Below are 25,242 nucleotides of genomic sequence, written 5' to 3' on the forward strand. Positions count from 1 at the left end.
GGAAAAATGGGTTGTAGGAATATTTGTGCAAAGTTCTAGCAGTAAGAGCAGTTAATTAATGATTTGGAAAACAAAGATTAAGAGAAATGTAGTATTTTCATATAGTAAAGAAATGCAGATACTTTCCTGAAGAAGAGAATGTAATATTACAGAAATTGTTTGTAATTTGAGGGCTATAAAAATATTGGATAGCTAGGTGCTGGTGGCTAAGTCCTGTAATCCTAGCTGCTCAGAAGGCTGAGATCTATTGGCTATTTGAAGCAAGCCAGTCGTGGCCCTTGAGATTCTTATGTCCAATTAGCCACCTAAAAACAGAGTGGTGCTGTGACGCAAAGTGGTGGAGTGCTATACTTGAGCAAAAAAGTTTAGGAACAGTGCCCAAACCCTGAGTTCATACACCATGCCTGACAAAAAAAATCAATCAATCAATCAATCAATCAGATAGATGAAGGAACTATATTTAATTTAGTTAAGAGGGTTCAAACCACAAAGATCATTTGTTTTGCTCAGAGATTTATTTATAAATCACATTACTGAAGTTACTCAATGGAATTCCTATGTTAATGATACTTAAAAAGGCAGTAGTACATTTGTCTTGTACCACTACAGTGCTCTGAAATTCTAAGTGACAAAAACTAAAATGTTGATATGCTAGTTAAGACCTACAAACTAATTTTTGTTTTTATGTTTTTATCGTGTTTTACCTTTTATTTTGTTCTTGGCTTCTGCTCTCAGATTTTTCATTCCTTTTTGTTGTGTCCTTTGCTTTTGTCTCGTAGAGGGGTTTGAAATCAGGGTTTTATTCTTGTGTTGGTTTGCTGGCTCACATGCAGTTCGCTACCATTTAAACAAGATTTTGAGCCTGGCTTCTTGCTGGTTATTTTGGAGATGAAATTTTGTGACTTTTCTGCCTGAGGTAGCTTTGAAATAAATTTATATGAATCTCAGCCTCCCAAGGAGCTGGGATTAAAGGCATAATGCACTGGTAATTGGCTTTTGTTATATATTCTATGCAATTTATTGTATTATGGAATGCCCTTTTGATTTTTGTCTGCTGAGACACATATATATGTATATATGTGCATTTATATTGTGTGTGTGTGTGTGTGTGTGTGTGTGTGTGTGTGTGTATTTGGCGCCAGTCCTAGGGATTGAACTAAGGGCCTGGGAGCTGTCCCTGAGCATCTTTTGCTCGAGGCTACTACTCTATCACTTGAGCCACAGCTCTACTTCCAGCTTTTTTGGTAATTAGTTAGAGATAAGAGTCTCAAATCTTTCCTCCATAGACTGGTTTTGAATTGCAATCCTCTGATCTCAGACTCTTAAGTAGATAGGATTAAAGGCATGAGTCATTGGTACACAGCTTTTATTATATATATGTAGAAAATATAAATTTATTTATGACTGGAATTCTTCACATTTTTTATACCCTGTAGTACATGAGTATTTATGAGAGTGTTTATTTTAAGATAACTCATAGTTTGTAATATGGATGTACATAGAGTTTGGTAGATAAACATCCTATGAAAAATGCTTTCTATGATTTTAACAGCATAAACTTTAATAAGTCTGATTGTATCATGAGATTATTGATTTAAAAAATGGGCCTTAAAAATCCAAAGAAGCTGAATTCAAATCAAGAGACTGTCTTAAAAGAGCTTTGCGACTTTGTATCATGCCTTTAACTTCAGTCAACTCACTGAATCCCAGGACTGATATGTGTATTTCACATACTGGTTCTGTAGAGTACATTAGATCCATGTAACATAATGCACCGAGAAAAAGATTTGGACATTTTATGTAAGAGTCAGATAAGGAAAATAAGTGTTGTCAACTCACTTCACATAAACAAAGTGGAACACAGTGGCTTGAATCAACTTTGTGTCTTTCTGTCTCTCTCCTCTCTCTGTCTCTTCTTTGCTTCCAATCTTTTTGCAAGATTGACATTGCATTTTATATCTTTTGCTTTCAGTCTTTGTGGTCTCCCATTTAGAGTCATTCTGTCAGGTTATTTCATGTATATCGTGCAGTCTTTTTAAATCTCTGACTTATTCTGAAAAGAATGATTGTCTAAGAATTTGTGATATACAAAAGAAAATTGGAGCACCTGCAGTGACTGCCAGGTAAAAATGCCACAAATGCGTTTAGTACTTGGATTTATTATCCACACTTATGTAGGTATGTGTACAAAATATTCATGGACTATAAAATGTAGTCTGTATGCTTAACCTTTAAGGGTAGACACAGTTTCCCTCTTTCTCCAATGCTCATTGACCTAAGTCAAATACTTGTAAGACTTGGAGAAAATTATGTATTTTAGAAGTGACAATTTAAGAAAAGAGTATCATTTTTAAGAGGAAACATTAAGATAGAGAATAGGTATAGAGAAATTCAGATACCTTTATCTCGAATGAACTTTTCTCATCAAATACAATGCAGTGTTAAGTAATATTTAGCAAATTTACTAGATGTGATGAGGAAAAAATTATACAATTCACATACATGATACAACAATATTGGTTCCAGGAATAATTTGAAGCCAAGTATTCTGTTAGCTGTGGCATGTATGTGTGTACTATGAGTTGGTATAACTTTAAACTTGGCCTGTGGGAATTTACCCTTCAAAGATAAGTTTGTAATATAATACCAATATTTGTGTACTCTTAAAGAACTGATTTTTCACTATGAGATATGCTTGGTTCCATAATTAAAGGATATAAAGGATATATATATATATATATATATATATGTATGTATATGCAATCTCTCTTAAAAACTGAAAGACTAGTTGAAAGACTGAAATTCCTATTTTGGAGAAGCGATATTGCTTTTTTCAAATCTGAACTGTTCTAAAAGTGAATTAGTAATTTTTGCTTTTAAAAAAAATAGAACTAATACTTCTACAAATAATTTGTATAATTTATTTTTTTCTGAATGATGTATTAAAAAGAGCTGTTAAATACAGAATGTAATACTTAAGCATGCTAAAAAATTATTTTCAATAACTTCGTGTGATTATGCTGGCAAACCAGATGTTGCTGCATTCTTATGTAATCAGAGATAAAAAATATTCAAAATATAATTTTGTCTAGCTGTCAGATAAGATAAATGAACCTGTTTCAATCAGCATGCTCCCAAATGGTAGAGAAAGAGAAAGAGAGAGATAAAGGGGGATGGGGGGAGAAGGAAAGGGAAGATACAATAACATTTTTCTAGCTACATTTGTTGAAAATAAACAATAATTTTCTGTATACTTAAGACTAGGCTAGACAAGTCCATCAGGACTATAATTTCAGGGAAGCCATTTTTATAAAAAAATTACAAATTTTACTTCTTTGTCTCCTGCTGGAAGCATTTAATTTGATTTTACTTTTCATTTACATTAAAAAAAAGCTTGAGTAATCTGAATAATTTAAAGGTAACATGTTCTGAGACAGTTGAGTGTTTTAGTCCCCAAACATTTGATCAAGGTACTTTTTCCTTTGTCTTTTTCTTCATCCCAAACATAAACCCCATTCTTTACCTATCTTTAAAATCTGTTTTAATTCATGAGAGAAGCTTAAATGTAAACATTTTCTTTACGCTAGTTCTCTTGAGTTCTGTAGTGTTGCTAGCAGAGTGAAACTGCTTTTACAGCTATGCTGATTTTGGAAAAAAATGTTGCGTAAAGTCGAACAAAACCTAGACTAACTAAACCAAACAGAATAAGATATATATATATATATATATATATATATATATATATATATATTCTGTTACACACACACACACAAATGTATATATATGAAGTTAATTTCAAGCTCCATTGGAAATGCCAGTGAGAAGAATAGCAAGGAATCAATGATAAGGACTGGGACTGAATTGCTAAGGAAAGGAGTCAGTATTCTGATTTTCTTACTGAAAGGTAAAAAGAAAACTTTAGACCAAAAATTTCTTTCCACAACAGTAGTAAAACTACCTTTTTATAATAAAGTTTGAAAAGTAAATGTGTATTACACTTAGGGGACCACAGTGTTATTATATATAGGAGTTCTGGTTAGGAGTTTGGTTTTATAGTTGTAAGTTGATTTCTACTATTGTAACCATCTTCCCTATATACTTTTCATTCTGACAGAATGGGAAGTTTATAGGGAAGATGGTTACAATAGTAGAAAACCAGAACTAACTGATTGTTCCAGTTGATGTGGATGTTTGTATAGTTGATGTGGATGTTTGTATAGGGTATTTATCAAGGAACTGAAGAAAATGAAGTTGAAAAGCGGAGTTTATTTCCAACCTCTAAGTATAACTCTTAAGGTTGAGTCTCAGAATAATTTTCTGAAAGTCAAGCTTTCTTTCTCATCTCTATTTCATTTGTGTTGTCTTCAGGAAACAGGTTTTGAAAGGGTTCCTAGAAATAAATCACAAATTTGTCTTTGGAGAGGCATTGGAAGGAGGAGGGTTGAATGATAGGAGGAGTAGTTTTATTGTGTCTCTTATTTTTATTATGGAGACATTAAGAAAGAGAAAAAAGTAGATTGAGTGTACTATCTGCAGTGACAGATGCAATCTATGATGTGGCCAGGCAAGAAGAGTAATGCAAAGTGAAAAAAATGTCCTTTTATGTCCTTTTATGGATTTCTCATTGGCCTTTCTGCCTCCATGCCTTAATGAAGAGAAGTACTCTTAGTGTCTCTTGAACAGGGTGGATTGAATGTAGGTGTAGAACTAGATTGCTGGGGCTGTTCAGGTGTTGCCACTTGTATTTCAGATTGTTGTGTCAATGTCGTGGGTGTTTGGCCCACACACTATGGAGTAACAATCATATATGAGTTTTTTCCCCTCATGATATTCAGGGCGTGTGACTGAGCATGACTTAGTGATGGTTTAGACATTTTGCATTGCCTTGTCATTTGTACATTGTCTAGTTTCTGTCTGTCTCAGCAAGTCTTGGGAAACACAATAGAAATGACAATATAGAAAGAAAGAGTTCAACTTCCACAAGTAAAATTCTAACAGGTCACAGAGTTTCTATGAAAGATTGGTGGAAGTATCCAAATAAAACATTGAAAAATATGAGTCATAACATGTCAAGTAAGTACTTTTCTGTTTGTTTGTATATTACTTGAAATTTTTGGTGAATTGTCCAATGCTTTTTTACTTGCAAAATTCTACATTCATTCTTTAGAACTTACTTTAGAATGCATTAAAATTGTAATTACATTGTAATTTCCAAAATATTTTCTATGCCATTCCTGGGGATTGAACTCAGCGACTGAGCTCTGTTCCTGGGCTTTCTTTGCTCAAGGATGGTGCTCTACCCTTTGAGCCACAACTCCACTTCCAGTTTTTTTTGAGATATGAGTCTGATGGACTTTTCTGACAAGGGTGGGTTCCAACCACTATCCTCAGAAGTCTGTATTCTAATGTTCTTATTGGATTAGCTGGGATTATTGGCATGAGCCACTTGTACCCAGCCCCAAATATTTCTTTTGTATACCTGAATAGTACTTCAAGATTAGATCTGATGAAAAATTTCTAACAATCATTTTTCTAATTATCCCTCCCTCCCTCCCTCCCTCCCTCTTTCTTTTCCTTCTCTCCCTTTTCTTTCTTTTCCTTCCTCCTTCCTTCCTTCCTTCCTTCCTTCCTTCCTTCCTTCCTCTCTCTTCCCCTCTCTCTCTTTCTCGCTCTCTTTCGCTCTCTCTTGCTCTCTCTCTCTCTCTTTCTTTTCTTTCTTTTTTTCTGTCATGGGGCTTGAACTCTGTCCTTCAGCTCTTCAGCTCAAGGTAGAGCTCTACCACTTGAGCCATATTGCCACTTTCAGTTTTCTGATGGTTAATTGGAGATGAGTCTCATGGAATTTACTGCCCGAGCTGGCTTTGAATCACTATCCTCTGATATCAGCTTCCCAAGTAGCTAGGATCACAGGCATGATCCACTGACTACTGGCTGATTACTCTTTCTTATAAACTCCAAGAAACTTTGTTGTATAGAGTAGTTAGAATTTGTTGCATCAATTGATACTTAAAGCCAATGTGTTTGTTTTAGGTCCTTATTGTCATTAAATATAAAATATGTGTCATCAATATATGGAAGCTATTCTTTATTTGTTTCAGTCCTTAGAACAGTTTGAAAATTATACATTTATTAATTTCTATTAAAGCATTGCATGTTTGTACTATTTTTTTTTGTTTGGGTCCAGTCATAGGGCCTGAACTCTGGGCCTGGGTGCTGTCCCTCAGCTCATCAGCTCAAGGCTAGTGCTCTACCACTTTAGCCACAGCGCCACTTCTGGCTTTTCTCTTTTTGCTCATGTGGTGCTGAGGAATCGAACCCAGGGCCTCATGCATTCAAGGCAAGTGCTCTACCACTGAGCCACCTTCCTAGCCCATGTCTGTACTATGTTTATCTGAAGAAGAAAGGAATTGATTAAACTGGGTCTTTCAGATTCTTTCTGGAAGAAAAAGAAAAATTGAGTTATCCATTTTTAAAATGTATGTTTTTAAGTTGTACATATTTATGGAGTAAGGGGTGATGATCTTAAATATTCATGATTTGTTTATAGACTCTTCAAATTCTCCTCTTCTAGTTCATTGTAAGGTATGTAGCAAATTGTGAGCTGTAGAGCACAATAAATCATTTTTCCTTTCATATTGTAATTTTGGGAGCCATTACCCAGTCCCTCTTCTACCTTACCTAAAATTTAGTGGCTAATCTTACCTAAAATTTAGTGGATAACCACCTATTCAAGCTTCCACTTATGAATAAGTTCATGCATCATTTTGTCTTTCTGCTTGACTTATTTCACTTAATGTTTTATGGTTCAGTTTTGCCACAGAATGGGAAGATTTCATTGTGTTTTTTCTCTTTTGATAGCTGAATGATATTCCATGTTTTCCCCATCTACACATATCAATATTAGCCTGGTTGATCCTACACCTTGACTATTGTAAATAATATCCCCACCATCCATACCTACAAGATCTGCAGACATTGTGGAGAATGGGAGATCAAAACATCTCTCTTTAATTCTCCTTTAACCACTTCTCTAGATTCTGCTCTTCTACTCCACTTTTTTTCTATTTTATTCCCTGTGAAAAGAAGGGGAAAAACATGTCATTTTTCCCCCTGAGATTATTACCCATCTCTTGAATGAAGTAATTTGCCCCGTGGTGCTTTCAGCCTGGCTGCTTGGTACAGTGGAAGGGCATCCGTGATCCAGGAGTAGAGAGTCACGTTCCTTTAGTATCACGTTGTTACTGTTCTCTGGATGCCACAGTGGGGTCGTGGGTACTCAGCCAAATCTATCTTCCTAGAGTTGATGATCTCTCACTGTTATATCTGAAAATTTTAGAAATATGTTCAACTTCATGTAGCTATTATGCCAACCTATGCCCTTCCCATTTCCCTGCTTTCCTGTCCCAGTTTTGATAGGGCCATTATCCTTTCTGTCCCTCCATGTTTGCCTCAGGTATAAATCATGTATCATTTAGCTATCAAGTCATAGGGTTCATGTTGCAAGACAAGTGAAAATCAATCCTTGTATTATGGTCATGACTTATCTGTGCATATAATTAGAAATACTATCTGTTTTTTTTTTAATTTAGTAAAACATAGACTGTTACATTATAACAAGAAATCTGTCAACCTGACATCTCTGTCTTTACTTCCTTCAACTCATTCAGGGATACTTATTTTAATCCAGAGCCACATGGGGTTCTTAAGAGAACCAATGTCTTTTCTTCTGAGTCCCCAGTCAATGCGTACATGCTTTTTCTTTTTAGTGGCACAACCCCAGGTCATCAAGATCTTTGGATTCTCATTCCTATCTGTTTTCTGACCTGGCCCACAATCACAGTGAAAAGGCAGTTAAATATTTCCCTCTACTCTCTTAATACATATTTTTCCATCACTGCTTTCTTCCTTCTGGTCCTCTGATTCTTTGGCTAAAAGCTTTAAAGTTCTGACTTTTCTGTAACAGCTTTCCCTGTACTCCTCACGCTGTCTCCTCGAGAATTAGCATATAGGGCTTGTGATGACTCATTTTGAGATGCATATGAGTCACTTTCGTCAAGCTTTGATTTAGTTCTGTATTGTTCCTTTCCAGGTCGAGTTTTTTACAAATAGACATTCAGATTTCTGAATCCAGTACAATTATTTTGCTTCTCACCAGACCTCAGTGCAACCTGACCTCCCAAAAATGTTTTAGAACTTAAAGTCATCCAGTGGACTAATCCAGAGACTAATGACTGTTGTTTTAGCTGCAAGCATACAATGGTTTCCATTACAGAGAGCAAATAAGTAATTTCCAAGTGTAGGAGATAAGACACTGGTTTCCCTTAGGTTGGAGCCTTGCTTTCCATCATGGCAAAAGTCTGTTCTCTGTTTGATTGTGATTGTTTAACTCTTGAGGGTATGAACAACAGAACTGAGATTTCAATCTGAAGTTCTTAGGAGAAGTCATTTTATACTTGTTTTTAACTTCTCAAGTGAAACACAAATATAATCACTTATGGTGCATAAATTGTGAATTATAGAATATATGTAACCTTTGTTGTTTTGCCTTACTTTGTGAGATGATGGTAGGAAGTGAAAACTGAGACATTTTTAGTTCTACTTCAAGAGCCCAGCAGACTTCCTGAGGGAAAGCACAAGGGATTTAACCTGGAGCTGTAACTTTAGTCCTTCTGGAGATGGTTAGGTATAGTAAGAATGGGAAAAACAACCTTTAAACCATTGTAAAATGATATTTTACAAATTGAAGTCTTTGCCAGTATCATTTCCAGAATAGATAAATAAAATACATGAAGATAATTAATTTGACAAATGAAGATATTTGAACACACATAAAAGAGATGGCAAAGTTATCTTACTGTAGAATTTTATTTCATCTCTTCAGAGATTTAGAATTAGAACATTTGATTACTCTATGCATTAAAAGTAAAAAAGTTTTTTAAGTGATCATTTTTACTTTAAATCTAGTCTCAGAAGCTTGACATATATTAGTACCTAGATAAGTACATAGTATGTGTTTCTTAAATGAGTATTATATCAATACAGGAGTGAGGCTTTGTTTTATCTTCACAAATATGTCTGCCAACTGAGTCTTGTATGTCTCAGTCTCCTGAGTAGCTACAATTATAGGTATGAGCCAGTAGCACACCAACTAGATTTTCACTTTTAATTATAGATTTATCAATATAAATTAAATTTATATAAATTAAAAGCTAATAAGTCCCAACTTAACAGTCAGTAGATAACATGGTATACTGATAAAATTTTGAAAATTTGAGCTGGCCATTATTTGATGTGAAATCGGCACTGGTTAGTAAGATACTCTAATAAAACTTTTTGTTGAAAGAAATAAATATGATTTTAAACTTTGTATTTTGAATCATCAATTTAGAGAAAGTTGGAGTTTCCACATATTTATCCTTTGCTTCTCTTGTGAACATTTACACAATCATAATTTAATGATCAAAATCTGAACATTAAAATTGGGTCATTATTTTTAAGCTATTTAAGGTATTACTCAAATGTCAATTGCTTTTCCATGAATGTAGTAGGAGTCTTAATGGAATAGGGTAACATACTTGAAGCCATTTGAAGTTGATATGTTTGTGTCTGTTTGTGTGTGTGTGTGTGTGTGTGTGTGTGTGTGTGTGTGTGTGTGGATGTGCTATTATTTACTTTAAAAAATAGTGATAAGATTTTAACAATCACCTTAATACTTGATGTAAGAACTCTACTATTCTTTTTTTCTTATTTTGAAGCACATTTTAGTTGCTATCATTTCATAAAAGGAATGCTATTGCTATTTTAAGAAACCATAAAATCTTACTAATTCTCACATTTTATTCAATGATTTTTTGGGGGCGCGATCCGGTCTTGGGGCCTGAACTCTGGGCCTGGGTGCTGTCCCTCAGCTCTTCAGCTCAAGGCTAGCACTCTACAGCACAGCGCCACTTCTGGCTTTTTTTCTTTTTGCTTATGTGGTGCTGAGGAATCAAACTCAGGGCCTCATGCATTCAAGGCAAGCGCTCTACCACTAAACCACCTTCCCAGCCCTTCAATGATCTTTTCTATATTTATGTAATTATGTGATTATTCCAAGTAAAAGTAGTAAAATGTGATTATTCCAAATTAAAATAGTACTGGCTTGGCATTTCCCAATAGGTGAGAATTTGGATTATTTGCAAAAGACTTTTCTTAGTCTTTAGCATGAATAACAGCCTATTAGGGAGAGAAATTTGTCTTTTGGTTTGATCTTAGGCTGTAGTATAAATTAAATCTGTCTTATTCTGTCAACAGCAGTTGTAGATTATCCACTCATTGAGGGCAGGCTCATTTCTTATTTATCTTTGTATGCTTCAGCTGAGCATGTATCTGGCAAGTGTACAGATATAATAAATAAATGTCTGTTCACTTTGGTGAGGGGAATATGATGTAGAAGAAAAGCAAGGGACTTAGATGGGAGTCCTTTGATCTTCCAGTTTGTAGACTTAGCCCTGACCACTTTAAGGTGATTGCTCCTACATTTTTCACTTTTTCCAGCTACCGATTTACTCAATAGGCTGAACATTTCAAGTGTTTGTGTACACCTTTGCTTATATTCCCAAGTCTTGTTTTTGATCTGTTAATCAATAATGGTTGTTTATAAATGTCTAAGGTAAAGTAAATTATAAAGAGAGCAAATTTGTTGTTAATCAGACCATGAAAATACTTACTCTGTTAGACTTTTTGTAGATACTATTAGCTTCCTAATTTTATTTGTTGAGAACTTTCGTTTTGAGCAATCAAGGTATTTGTTAGGATTGAATTTTACTGTAGTGTACTTCTTGTTCTTCAGATTAATACTTCAAATGAACCTAGTGATGTGTTTTAATAATGTTAGCTTGCAAAAATGCTAACTTCTAATGATAGCCTCAATAATTTCTCAAAATATTATGCTGTAGGACACAGTCATCTAAAATCCTAAAATGATACAATCTTTGAATAATTATAATAACTAATGTAGTCCAAGTTATGCTCCAAAGACCGTGTTGTGGAACTTAGTATGTGGCCATTTTAAATCAGCGCATATATATATATATATATATATATATATATATATATATATATAAGACTTTTATCAAATGACTTCAAGAATTAAAAATTAAGATATTACTTTTTAATGCCTTATTTAACTATCTGATCATTAAATATTTCTAGCTATGAGGGCTTATAATTGTCTGAAAGTCAAAATTCTTTGAGTTTGGGTTTGGCTCAACTAATTTTTAACCCTGCAACAACGGCTTGTTCCCAAATCTCCTGAAAATCAGGAAGATAAGATGTACTTAAATCAACATTGTTAAAATTTTAATGATTATAGAGCACACAGCACAGTCTTTGGGCCATAACCTGGGCTCTATTAGTTGTTATAATTATTCAAAGATGGTATCATTTTAGGATTTTAAATGACTGTGTCCTATAACATAATATTTTGATAAATTATTGAGGATATGATTAGATGTTAGCATTTTTGGAAGTTAAATTATTTAAACATGCCACTTAATTTGAACATGCTATTTCTATTTTTGTTTTAAGTAGAGAGACAATACTGCTTTGCTTTTGAATAAATTTAGAGATTATCATAACTTGGAAGTATTTTATTAAAATATGGACAAAACAAGGCCCAAGTTTTAATACCAGGCACTACAAAAAAATAAGTATACATGAGGAATAGAGAATAACTTAATAATGTAACTTGTGTCTAGCAGCGTAGGGATATGAGTTCCCCTCACAACATGGAGAGGGTTGGGAGAGAACAATGAAAGTGGTAATATTGATCAAGGTTCATTATAATCATGTACTACTTTGTTGAATGGCAACTCCTTTGGAAAACTACTTAAAGATAAACATAAAATACAAATGGACAAACAACAACAGTAAACAACATGGACAAGAATAGTCAGATCAGCCTTGCCAGTGTTAGGAAGGTATCCAGAAAATGAGAGTGACGGGCATAAATTATGAGTGGCACCAATGGCTCTTGCTTATAATCCTAGCTACTCAGGAGGCTGAAATCTGAGGACTGAGATTCAAAGCTATCGCAGGCAGAAAAGTCTATGGGACACTTATCTTCAACTAACCACCCAAAAAATCCAAAAGTAGAACATGTATCAGGTGGTAGAATGTTAGACTTGAACAAAAAGCTTACAGATAGTGTCCAGATCCTGAGTTCAAGACCTAGTCCTGACACACATACGATGCACTCACACAAAAGACGAATTTACATACTACTACTATCATAATAAAAATACTAATTTGGGACATTTTAATGTAATTAGGTTTCTAGAATAAATAGCATTACTAAATCTGTGGAATAAAAATTCAAATGAGATATGCATGTAAATATGCTTAAGAGAATACCACTTGAAACTGATTTATTTCCATTTGATAATAAGCTTAGAGAGGAGTATTTTAAAACTAGGACAGGAAAACCCCAAAATACCTTTTGCTTTCTGTTTTGTCTTTTCATGTCAGTCTTGTATCATGTGTTCTATGTTCCAAAACTAAACAAAAATAAAATAAAAAATAATTTCTCTTTAATCATTCACTCTCCAGTTACTTATATCAGCTATGTGTGGGGAGAGAAAAGTTACTGGAAGGGAATGAAGTCAGCACTCTGAGAGGAAAAGTTTCCTGGAAAACTCTGGGCTAGTGCATGTCTCATCAGTGGTACATGACAGGGCCACCTGGAGCTAACAGGTGTCTGGGGAAAGCACATTTGAAGTAAGCACATTGCTATCCTGAGCAGCTAACTTCTGTTACTTAGCAAAAGGGGTTCTGTTACTTAGGAATGACAAACCACCAGGACTGCCAAAAGGCCTTAACATAGCACTTGTCACATGGAGAATCTTCCATGTCTGGCAGCTTTTCTACTATTACTGTGTTGACTATATTGCATTTGCATTCTTTTAAATCATCAGGATCTATCCCAGTTTGATTAAAATGAAACAATACTTTATAAAACTGAAATGTGATTAATATTTTCCTCTTATTCACAATGGATATGTTCCAAGACCCTCATGGCTACCTGGAACAAATTCTCTATCAATATGGTGATCTTTTTTTCCCTTAGTTGAATATACCTAGTAGAATTTAATCTAGAAATCAAGAGTAAGATATTACAGCAATAAATAGTATTGTAAGAAAAGGATTATAATAAGATATGTAGATGTCTTATTTCTTTCAAAATGTCATTTTGTTGCTGTCATTCTTTTGATAGTGACTGATCCTGAGTAACTGAAATCATAAAAAAGCAAACATCCTACATGAATAGATAAAACTGTGTTTCTGAATTTGTAATGTGGGTTTAATTGCACAAGTGATTAAGATATTGTAATGAGAGATAATTTGTCTTCAATTTATTTGCGTCTTTTCATCTCTAGTGTATTTCCTGAATTTCTTGGTAATAGTTACAAGAAATGCAAATTACTATTCATCTCAACTACCTGTCACTATGAGTTTTATAGCATTATAAGTTTACTTATCCATTTGTCAAAATATTTATTGTGAAGTGTAGTAAGGGGGAGATTGTTTACTAGTACATATGATCATACCTTGAAGTTGATCAGATTTGGAGATCATTGTCTGAAGTTTCTCTTTCTTTGATCAAATGTATCTCCTTTATTATATTTTTTAAATAAGTTTTTATTGTGAAAATACTGCACAGAGGGTTTACAGTTACATGAGCAAGGTAATGAGTGCATTTCTTATCAAGCATTTCTGCCTCCTCCTTTGCTTTTTTCTCCTACCATCACTTCCCTCCCTCCCACATCCTCAACTATACTCCCCCTTCCCCAAGCATTACCTTAACTGTAAAGTTCGTTTTTCAACATAGTGTCTTGTACATTTCATTGTCGCAATGGGTCAACCTATATCCCTATTTAGACAATTTGTTTTTTCCCTTCCTCTCCCCAAATTATACCAACATCAAATACAGTGAAAACAGGGGTTATACTGTGGGGGAGGGACATACAAAGCAATCAAAAAAATCACATGGTTTCTTATAAATACGTTAGAAACAATATCAAGAAAGAAAAAAAACACTTGTGTCTCAATCTTGGGGTGCATTTTGCTTAACATTATCCTATCTGACCTCTTTTTTGCTTGTCCCAGACATATACTAGTTATTGCAAATAAGGGAAACGATGGAACCAATTTCATCTTAAGTAGCAGAGGATAACTCTTGAGTTAAGTGACTGTAAAACTGGGCCAAAAGGACCTGGGACTTGTCAAGCAGATTTCTTTTTCCAGCACAAGCATCTGACCCAAACAGGAATTTTCTATATTAGACAAGTACACTGAAAGTCCATTTAGGAGAAGTGTAACAGTGATGAACATTGGCAGTAAGAAGTCTTTAAAATGGACACAGCAGTATTATAGCTGAACCTAGGAATTACTAGCTTGAGGCTATAAACCTAAATCTACATGACTTCAGTGGTAGATTTTGGTGGCTGTTCTTCTTCCTGTGTTCATTGGCCGAAATTGAAGTTTGGGACTTCCTCTGACTGTAGAAGGTTCCATGAATAATAAGGCTAGCGATTGACTAGTGATTCACACAGGGATTATAATGTATGAAGCCTGTGGGAGGTTGGGCTAGGGGACAAAAGACAAACAACCTCATAGTGTTGGGCCTTTGTGCCTTTTCTTCAGGGTATTGTATTTTGTTTCACTCTACCAATACTTTATTGTATTTTTCTTCTCTCTAAGAATACTTCCCTCTTAACCTTGCTTTTAAAGTTTATATGTTAGGCCTCAGATTATATACTAACACCCTCCTATACAGGTAGAGTTGTCCTATGCATTTCCTTCTGCACAGTCCTTTGGTCAGAGCCTTTTGTAACTATCTTGCTGGCTACTTTATTTCCCATAAATACGTAAGACATAGAAAGCTAGTCTTCATGTCCTTTATTACATCCTCTGAAATACACCTACATACTGCAACATGACAAATACTATATAATAAACTAATAAAATACTACCCAGAGCTTCAGAAATACTTGCATGGGAATTGATAATATCTTGGGAAGAATGTATTTGAACATACAATGCCATGGAAGTAATTAAGATTCCATGCTCTTACAAGCCTAACTGGAGAGTACTAGCACAGAATAAAGAAGCAAAGAAAGTTCTATGTGTGGAGAACATTGCTAGATAGATCTACTGGCAAATTTGTGGGGACAGAGCCTTCTGCATGAAATCAACCTCTCAGAGCCCCTGTTTCCTAATATAAACACAGTGATTTCTTTTCTCCTCAAGAGCAAATGTGTGAAACATTCAAAACCATGCATAGTATAGAGTGTATGATCATATTTTCAGATACACATTATATTATACTATATGTGACATTCTTACCTTGATTTGAGCAAACTAAGTGCTCCAAAGAGATATAATCAATTCTGAAGCCTGTTTGCTTGAGTTTGAATTCTAGCCCTACCAGTTACCAGCAACTAACTTTGGAAGAGCAAGTTTGTTTTTCTTCAAGGTGATGTAGTAATTGCACCTGTTATTATTATTACCGTCAGGTTGTTACAAAGATTAAATCACTTAAGATGTATAAAGTGTTTAGAACAGTACCTGGTGCATAGGGAATGTGCTTTCAGATGATTATTATGTAGGTAAGACACTCTAATCATGATGTCATATAGTTGGGCCCTCAGCTTTTGTCAGCTGGAGTAGAGCTGTAGCAAGAGGCAGGCTATTATGTGAAACTGCCACTGGAGTCTTACTTATCTCCCTGCAACTTGTAATCAAACTTACAATATCTTTTTATTTTTTTGTCTTCTCTCAGTTTGAATGTGTGCAGATGATGTGTCAAAGGTTCTATGACATAATTTCTTGTAGAATTATGTGATGGATATTAATACAGGCTTTTATAATAGACTTTTGTTTCATAATGATTACTAAAATTCAAAATTATAGAGTGTCCTAAATACTAATACAAATAGGATTTTTTATTAAAGATATCAAACTTAGGCTTTACTTAAGCACTTCCACCTACCTATTGTCATTTAAAACCAGGCAATCTATTTAGACAACTGAATGATCAGATAATAGGAGAAGTTCACTCTCTCTGTCTCTGACTTTCTGTCTTTTTCCTCTCCCTCTGACTTTCTCTTTGTCTTTCTCTCTCTGTGTGCCTTTCTCTTTTTAATTCACTTTGAAAACTCTTAACATTTCTTCGATTATTTTTCTCATTCTAGGAACATGGGCCATCCTACTTTCCTATCATTTACTACCCTTAAATGTTTCTCTTCTTTGTGCATTTATAGACAAATATAGAAGGTCCTACATACTATTGCAGAAAGAAGCCAAGCAGGATATGAGCACTTAGAGTTATGAGATGGGCGGATGTTATGCAACTTATCATAGAATGGAAGGTTAGCTTAAGCCTCAGTGAGAAGGTAAAAATGTGAGCAAAACCTTGAAGTATATCAGAAGACAGAAGTTTGTTCCAATGCATTTCCACCTAGTTAGATACCACCAGTATAGGATATTATTTTTTCCCTTTTGTGTGGGAGTGGCCCATGTACAGTGATCTGGAGCTTTGATGCAAATTCAGGCTAGAATTCAAGACTTTTGGCATCTTCCAGTGAAGGCTGAGTCTAGACAAAGTACATAGGTTACCTTTCTGGGAGACATATAGTAGGGACATAGATTATGACCAGTGGTACTGCCTTGGGGAAGGTTACTCTGAGGCTAGAAATCAGAAAAGAAAAATGAAAAGAATAAACAAAGTGTTTAGAGGAATGGTCAAAGATTTTGGAGCTTGAGAATGTTCTAGAAGGTTACATTGAAGTACAATTAGTGTCTTTTTTCTACAGCAGTTTTAGTCAGGGGCTTTGTGGCACAAAAGATAATTACAGTGGTTAGTGATTAAATGGAGGATAACAAAAGAGCCAATGTGAATGATTTCCTTAGTGGTTGACTTGTTCCATGTTAATCTTTAGTAAAAGTCTGTGTCAATCCTCAAACACTTGGTTCTGCAATAGAGTCACATGATAGGAAACTTGACACATATTTACTCAGACCTCAGTTCTAAGCCCTTCAGGACCAATTTCAATATTGAGTTTTACAATATTACTTGGCCTCCTCTTTTGGCAATGCTCTGGCAGATGTAGTATGAAAAGGACGTAGAGAATGTGAAGAGCAAGTTTCAATAGTGCCAAAAAGAAAATTACAGATATTTGTGAGTATTGATATGTACTTCTTGATATTTCAAGATGTGAAAGGTTGAACAGGTTGAAATAGTTGTAAGAAGTCAGCTCTAAGTCGAAACGTGGACATAGAAGAAAGACTTAGAACTGGACAAAATCTCAAAAGAGGGGGGAAAAGGGAAAAGGAGCCTGTGTTTCCCTTTCTATGTAAATGGAAAGGAAAAATGAAGTATGGCACTAAAAATTAATAGGAAAAGATTTGTTTTTTAATTTAGTATAGTTATTATTGGTAAAGCCCTGAGTAAACTTGGAATAAATGACAGCCTTCAGCCTCTATTTCTCTCTAACCATGTGCCTTGTTTTGCTTATCTTCATATTTTTTAAATTTTAGTTTTATGTTTTAGCTTTTTATTCCTGGTGCTAGTATAGTTCTTGATCATATAGTTCTAATACTGTCACTTGATTTTTTTTTAAGGCTGCTGTTCTATCACATGAGCCAGATCTCTAACTTTTTGCTAGCTTCATTGGAAGTAGAAGCCTCCAGGTATTTCTGCCCACACTGGTTCAACCATGAACCTCAGATCTCAGCTCGCCTTTGATTTGTACCCTGTTGATATGCATTAAAGTAAAGGTCTTATCTGTACTGTATTCACCCCCATATAGTGGTAAAGGAAAGAGGTCAGCCAATTGATTTCACTTTTTTCTATTTAGTAGAAACCTTGATTTGATTATTTTTTATTAACATGTGTTTTCTGGCTATGTCACTGATTCTATAAAGCTTTATAAATTATCATTCAGAAAGCTCTTATAATATGCTGGACATTAGGCTGGAAGGTAGCTTAGTGGTAGAGTTTTTCTCTAGCATGCATGAAGCCCTTTGTTTAATTCGTCAGTACGACATATACAGAAAAAGCTGGAAATGGCACTGTGACTCAGGTAGTAGAGTGCTAGTCTTGAGCAAAAGAAGCTCAGGACAGTATCCAGGCCATGAGTTGAAGCCCCAGGCCTGGCAAAAAAAATGCTGGACATTATGGAGTACAATGTTGTGCATAGAAATAAGAAATAGTAAGTGAAAGTTCTGTATAAAGTGCCAAGAACACAGAATGGATGAAGGATAGTAGCCATGAGTGTTGAAACTCATGAAACTGGATCTGAGGACCCAGTCATTTTGCAAAGAGCAAAGAGTGGTTGGGTTCCATTAGATCTGATAAGATGATGTCACTCAGAATGAATCCTGGTTAACTTTGGATAATACAAGGTAAGTCTTGGTTCTATTGCTTCAGACCATCACCATTGTGAGATAGATTATCTGTCTGTCCATTGAAATGTTTGAGAGTGAACCCTTCTACTGTGTAGTCTGATCAGTGAGGAGTCATTTTGTAGCTTGTTCTTTGGTAAGCATATGTTCCCCTGTGCTCCATGCATCATGGAGGTAAAAACTGATACCCTTAAGGCTCTTCTTAGTTATTATTTGGTATTAGATGGACATAATCTTTAAAATGTGTGTGTTATTCAATAAGGATTTTCAAGGGTTATTTATATGAAGTAAAACTTTTATGAGCACATGTCAATATTATGATAGCAAATTATCTTCGATGACTTTTTTTAGGTTTTATAAGAGGCAGGCTGTGTGAGAAAAAAACAAGCTCCTGTGGTCTGCCTCATTAATTTTATGGAAGAAATGATAAATTCTACTAATAGTTCCTTTGAAATACTATTGCCATATGAAGTTGTTAATCATTTCTTAATCCAATAAAGTAAATTAGCGCTAAGTTTCCTTCGTGTGGTGTATATCAAGACTATTTGTCTGATGAAATCACTCTTGTAAATCTATCTGGTTCTCAGTTCTGCCTACCATTTTAGATAAACAAGGCCATGAATTTGATTTCCTTCTTCAGATATTGCATTAAATGTATTTAGCTTGGCATGTGAATTCATAGATAGCTACTCATTTATTTTTTCCAAATAAAATTTTATTTATGCCTTTAGAGTTGTAATCACTATTTTTCAAAATATTTTGATTGTTGTTGTAACAAGAATTCAGTTGTTTATTTTCCTTATAGTGTTTTCATTTAATTTTAGTAGTGGACATTAGACTTCTGAAAGGTTCTGAAAGGTTAGAATTCTTTCTAGTATTCAAATTGATTATATATATATATATATATATATATATATATATATATATATATGGGGACTGCTGGAAATGCTATGTTTATTAAATCTGTTCAAATTGAAGTAGCTGAAGACCTTGTCTTAACCCATATTATAAGGTTTTAGCTTTTTTAATATGGGGTTCTTGTGACAGTTTAAATGCTCTTTCAGTGCACAGAGTTATTAGATCAGCAGCATTTTGCTACATAGAGAGAAGGTTCTCATTGACCTGTGTTTTTTGACACAAAGGAAAAGCACCAAATGTGACCAGAAAGAGCAGAAGAAACAAAATCTGTGTCTTTGGTCCACATCACAGTCACCAACTATTTTGAAACAGGTTTCTTTTCCTTTGACCCTGACTTATACTCCTAATCTGTGCACTGAATGTCCTGCATGATGAGAAGGGACATTAAAAATAATTATCTGCTATCTTAGAAAAATCAGTTGTAAAATATATACAACTGAGTTTTTCTTCAGGTATTACTGTTCTGAAAAATAGCTCATGGAGTAACATTAGCTATCTGAATACCCTGCATTTTTGAAATCTATTTTTAAAATCTATCAGTAATCACATCGCCAGTGCATTCAATGTGAAACAAGTTCTTTCTGGGAGCCAGATGATGTTGTTTGATTTTTGCCTATAAAAATATATGTAGTGAAATGGTTAGGGTGAAATACGGAAACACAGTAGTAAGTATACTTCGGAGTCACTTATGTAGCAGTATAAATCTGTGTGGCTGTGTAAGTTGACACTTGCTTTCTTGTGGCCCGTGGGTTTGTGCTGTTATTGGCTCCTTGGAGAGCTATACTTCCTCCTTTCAGCTGATTGATTTTGAATTTTTCAAACTGATTAATGTTTTCATGTGAATGGTAATGCTGACTTGACAGAAGATGTGATCTTTTAATTAGCAGATGCTGAGATTAGCATTGGGGCTGAACAGTAATTTGCATTTGTTCTTATAGTGCAAGATGCAAACTACTGCAGTGAATAGAGTTACTATGCCTACTTTACATTGTTTCTTTTGATAGAGGGTAACATTATTAAAATACTTAATGATCTAGGTACTTAAAATATTGCAGCAAATTGATGATTCACTTAAGAGAAAAAATATTTTCTTTTTTTTGAAAATTAATACTGCCTTTTTTTGTACTGACATGATTGTCTAGCTTGATATTCCTAAGGATTTTATTTTTTTTTATTGTGAAAATACTGTACAGAGGGGTTACAATTACATGGGCAAGATAAGTACATTTCTTATCAAACATTGTAGCCTCCTCCTTTGTTTCCTCTTCCCATCCCTTCCCATCCTCCCGCTGCCCTCCCCAATCCTCCTGGTCACCCCCACCACCACCAAAGTGTACAAGTTGTTATGTCGAGAAAAATATTTTCATTTATCTTATGTTCTCTGTATAAATTTTGCTTCTATTTTCAAGACTTACCTACATATTTCATAATGGAACTTAAATTTTTTTAATTTTAATTTTAATTTTTTGTGAACATACTGTACAGAGGGGTTACAATTACAAGATAATGAGTACATTTAGTATCAAGCATTGCAGCCTACTCCTTTGTTTACCCTTCACATCCCTTCCCAGCCTCCCCCCACCCCCCAATCCCTCCTCTTCTGCCCCCCCTGCCCCCCCCCGCACCAAAGTTGTAAAGTTCGTTTTTGACATGACAACTTGTACTTCTCATAGTTGCATTGGGTCCACCTGTATCCTTAAATGACTTGTTTTTCCCCATATCCTCCACATATTATACTGACATCGAATATAGTGAAAGCAGGGGTTATACTGTGGGGGGAGGGACATACAAAGCTACAAAGAAATAATCTTATAAATGAGTTAGAAACAAATGCATGAAAGAAAAAAACATTTAAATACTTATCTAAGGGTTCATTTTCCTAACATCACATTATCTGACTTTTCCTGCTTGACTCATACATATACTAGATATTGCAAATAAGGGAAACCATGGGACCTTTGTTTCCTTGGGCTTGGCTTACTTCACTTAATATAATTTTTTCCAAGCCTTTAAATTTTATTTCCATGAAGCTGTGGTCATTATTGGTGGCTATGAGTATGCACACTATGTGTTAGTCTGAAAACACAATCAAAGTCTTGGTTCTCATAATTTTCTTATATAAATGACACTGTTCTAGAGCTGATTTGAGGATCAACCTAAAATTGATGAGACCCAACTAGAGATAGTAGGGTGAAAGACAAGAATTGGTATTTGTGGGTTTGAGAGAGATGAAAGAGAATTTGGGAAGGGGTTACACTGATCAAGATGCATTATACACGTAAAAGGATATGTTGAATTGAAACTTCTTTGTACGACTCTTAAAGATAGTATAATATTTTAAGAAAAAAAGGGATTTGGTTTCAGGGAAACCAAGATTCAAGTGTATACTATGATGCTTTTTAGGGTAAATTAATTATGTCAAGTACTTATTGTGATATTTCCTAGGTTAAATTAATTCCTTATTACCTCAATGCTTAGTGTTCTTATGTATAAGACAAAGTCATAATTTTTGTGAAAAATTATAATTGATATTTTGAAAGAAACCTTTTTAACAACATTCATAGCAATTATCAATAAAAACATCCAGCATGTTAAGTAAATAGCTTACACTTAATAAGTTATTGATTCAAACAAAAAATTATTTTTTCAAACAAAATGATTGTTAAATGCCTACAGAATAATAAACCACTCTTAAAAATGAATGTGTCTTTTGTTCCAAACAGGCCAGACTTTTCACTTTATAATATGCATTTCAACATCTTCAGAAACACATTTCTGCCTCTGTTGTAATTTTTCTTTGGTGGTGGTTGGATTTGAACTTGAGGACCTCATGCTTGGAGCTCTTATTGGTTATTTTTAGAGTCTCACTTTTGAGAAGGGCTAGCTTATGTCTCCTACTTAGCTGAGATTACAAGTGTGTATCACTATGTCTGGTCCTTGTTCTGTTCCTTAACAGAAATTCCTTCAAGGAATACTATAAGGAGAAGCTAGGTCCTCTCTACAACTAGTATGGAGCTTTAAATTTTGTTTTCTTTTGTTTTAAATGGTTCCTTCAACAATTGGTAAGAGGAAAAAGTCAAAGCAGGAATAATGAAATATTCATATAGACGAAGCCTTTATTCTATATACACAATGTGGTACATATTTTTAGGTTTCTAATAGTAGACAGAACGGTGCTACATAGATGGTCAGTGTTTGATTGTTTAATATGTATCAAATGTCAACACAATGAAACTTTATCTATTACTGTTTAAAGGGAAAATTATTGCTGATCCCTAGTGCCTAGAGAAATTAGGTCCTGTTTGAAACTCTGCAACCCCACATCTCCCAATGATGGCTATTACACTAGCCTTAAAGTAAATGCATTTACATTTGTTATTATGGATGTTACGCTCTCAGGAGACAGCTAATAGTGCATGCAAAGCTCTAACTGAGCAGAATGATTGACTTCTAAATTTCTACCTCTCCTGCTTGCTGCCTGCCTACTTAAAAACAAACGGAGGAAAACTAACAGAATGAATCAAAGTAGATTTCCAGAAAATAAAAAAGCAAAACTTACAGGAACAAAACTAGAAATGCAAGGTTTTATTTCATTGAGACAGGTTAAGTGGTATTTGATTGTAATGAAACTTTAGCTTTGAATGAAATAGGATTTCTTTTCAGGAAATCCCTTCATTCAGTAGGTCAAAATCAGCGATGGCATTGAAGAAAGAGGTTTGTTCCTGTAGAATTAGGAAACAGTTAAGAAATACACTCTGGAGGCAGAACTAGCTGTGGTACTGTATTCAAGTTTATTATCTGAAATGTCTGTTTCCTTGAGTGTGCATTATTGTTGACCATGTTGGCTTTCAGAACTCTCTAATTAGGATAGTCCCTGTGTATTTGTGCTTCTATACCAAAATATATCTGAGCCTGGCAGTTTCTAGAGAAAGGACATTTACCTTTCATCATTCTGGAGCCTGGTAGTCCAAGATCAAGGTGCCAGAATATTTGGTGCCTGTTGATAGCCACACTCCTCCTCAGGATGTTTACTCCTTGTCCACCCTGGCACAAGATGGACACTGTGCACTCACTGGTGGAAAGTGAGGGGCCAAAGAAGAGTAGCTGCTTCTTGAGACTCCTCTTAGAAGGCTCTGTATCCTGTATCTCCTCAGCTTCCCACCTCCTTATAGTATCATACTGAATCTGCAATTCCAAAATTTGAGAGAGCATACACATTCAGGAATGTTTTAACAAATTGATTCTGCAACATTTTTTTTTTCTGCCTATCACTAAGCAGCAACTTCCATTTCTCGAGTTTGTTTGTTTAGTTCCAAGGGTATGTAGAGCTATATAAATTAAAACTATCTTTTGCTCACATACTTATAAATATATTAAAGAGTCCTAGTTTACCAATTTGTGAAATAATCCATTAGAACACATATAGCTTATGTTGGGATGTGAGGAACAGAAATAGCAACAGATTGTGTTGGCTTTTGTCACTATTCCCAGTACTTGGTGGCTGGAACTTAGGCAAGAGTTCAAGGCCAGACTGGCTTACATAGTAAGACTTATGAGTATTTAGGATACAATTTATGAAAGAGATTATGTAGTTTGACAGAAATTCCAGGAGGCCTGGAATAAAAGACAAAAGCACTTTGATATAACCAGGAAATTGATAAAATTGTGGATTCTTAGGCATCGATACATTAAATCTACATCCATCGATACCCTGCTTAGGCCTTGAAAATATTTTTACATATGACTTTCTATTTTTACCTGATATTGTTAAGAAAATATTTAAAATATTTTGCTCAAAATTTATGTTTTGTAGTATATGTAAATGATAGAAAGTTACTTGTTCTGCTATTTTCCATGATTTTATTATCAGAGTATATCTGATTAAATGAGTCTTTCTTAACTTTTTTTTTCCTATTGTTCTCTGAATTCCATTTAGTACCAGGTACAGTAGGTTCTATCTGTTGTAATTCTTCTTGTTGTTGCAATGTTGCTTTTTTTTTTATGACTAATCCCTTTTCTTTACTTGTGATCCTTTCTTTAGTTTCAGTATTCACATGAACTTTTATCTTTACCTATAGTGTGTTCTGTCATCCTATGTTCCTATTCTGAGTGTGCTTTTTCATGATATTATTTGCTTAATTATCTGTTTAATGTCTGACTCCCCGTGCCAATTGTAACCTCAGTAAAGGTGAAGATTTTGCCAATTACATTACCCTGTTGTTTATCCATTGTCCCATAGAGGATTAGGCATGTTGGGGGTATTCAGTAAATATATGTTAAATTAGTTGAATAAATATCTTTCAGACCAATTACATTTTTCTCCAATGTTTTCTAAATATATAAACATTAAAGCTATGAGAAAGCCCATTAGCTATTTGAGAGGGTTTGTTATGTTTTGTTTTGTTTTGGGTCATGGGGCTTGACCTCTGGGCCTGAGCACTGTTCCTCAGCTCTTCAGCTCAAGGCTAGCACTCTACAACTTGAGCCACAGTGCCACTTCCAGTTTTCTGGTGATTCATTAGAGATAAGAGTTTCACAGCTTTTCCTGCCAGGGCTGGCTTTGAACCACGATCCTCAGATATTAGCCTCCTGAGTAGCTAGGATTATAGGCGTGGGCCACCAGTGCCCAGCTTTTGAGAGTTTTTATACTTTTAAAATTTATATTATCTCATTGATTTATATTTCAAATTTCTTAGTATTTGGATGTGTTAACATTGTGTAAGCTTAAATTTAGGATTAATGCCTACCTCTCCCTCCTCCCCCCCAAATAACAACAACAACAAAAAAAAGTCTAGTTATGTCAATGAGGAATTTTCCAGAGAAAGAGTTAACATCAGAACTAGCAGTGCAGAAAATACATTAAGACTCTTAGTGCTTAAG

This window comes from Dipodomys ordii, unplaced genomic scaffold, assembly GCF_000151885.1.
Source record: "Dipodomys ordii isolate 6190 unplaced genomic scaffold, Dord_2.0 Scaffold8, whole genome shotgun sequence".
In the NCBI taxonomy this organism is placed as follows: domain Eukaryota; kingdom Metazoa; phylum Chordata; class Mammalia; order Rodentia; family Heteromyidae; genus Dipodomys; species Dipodomys ordii.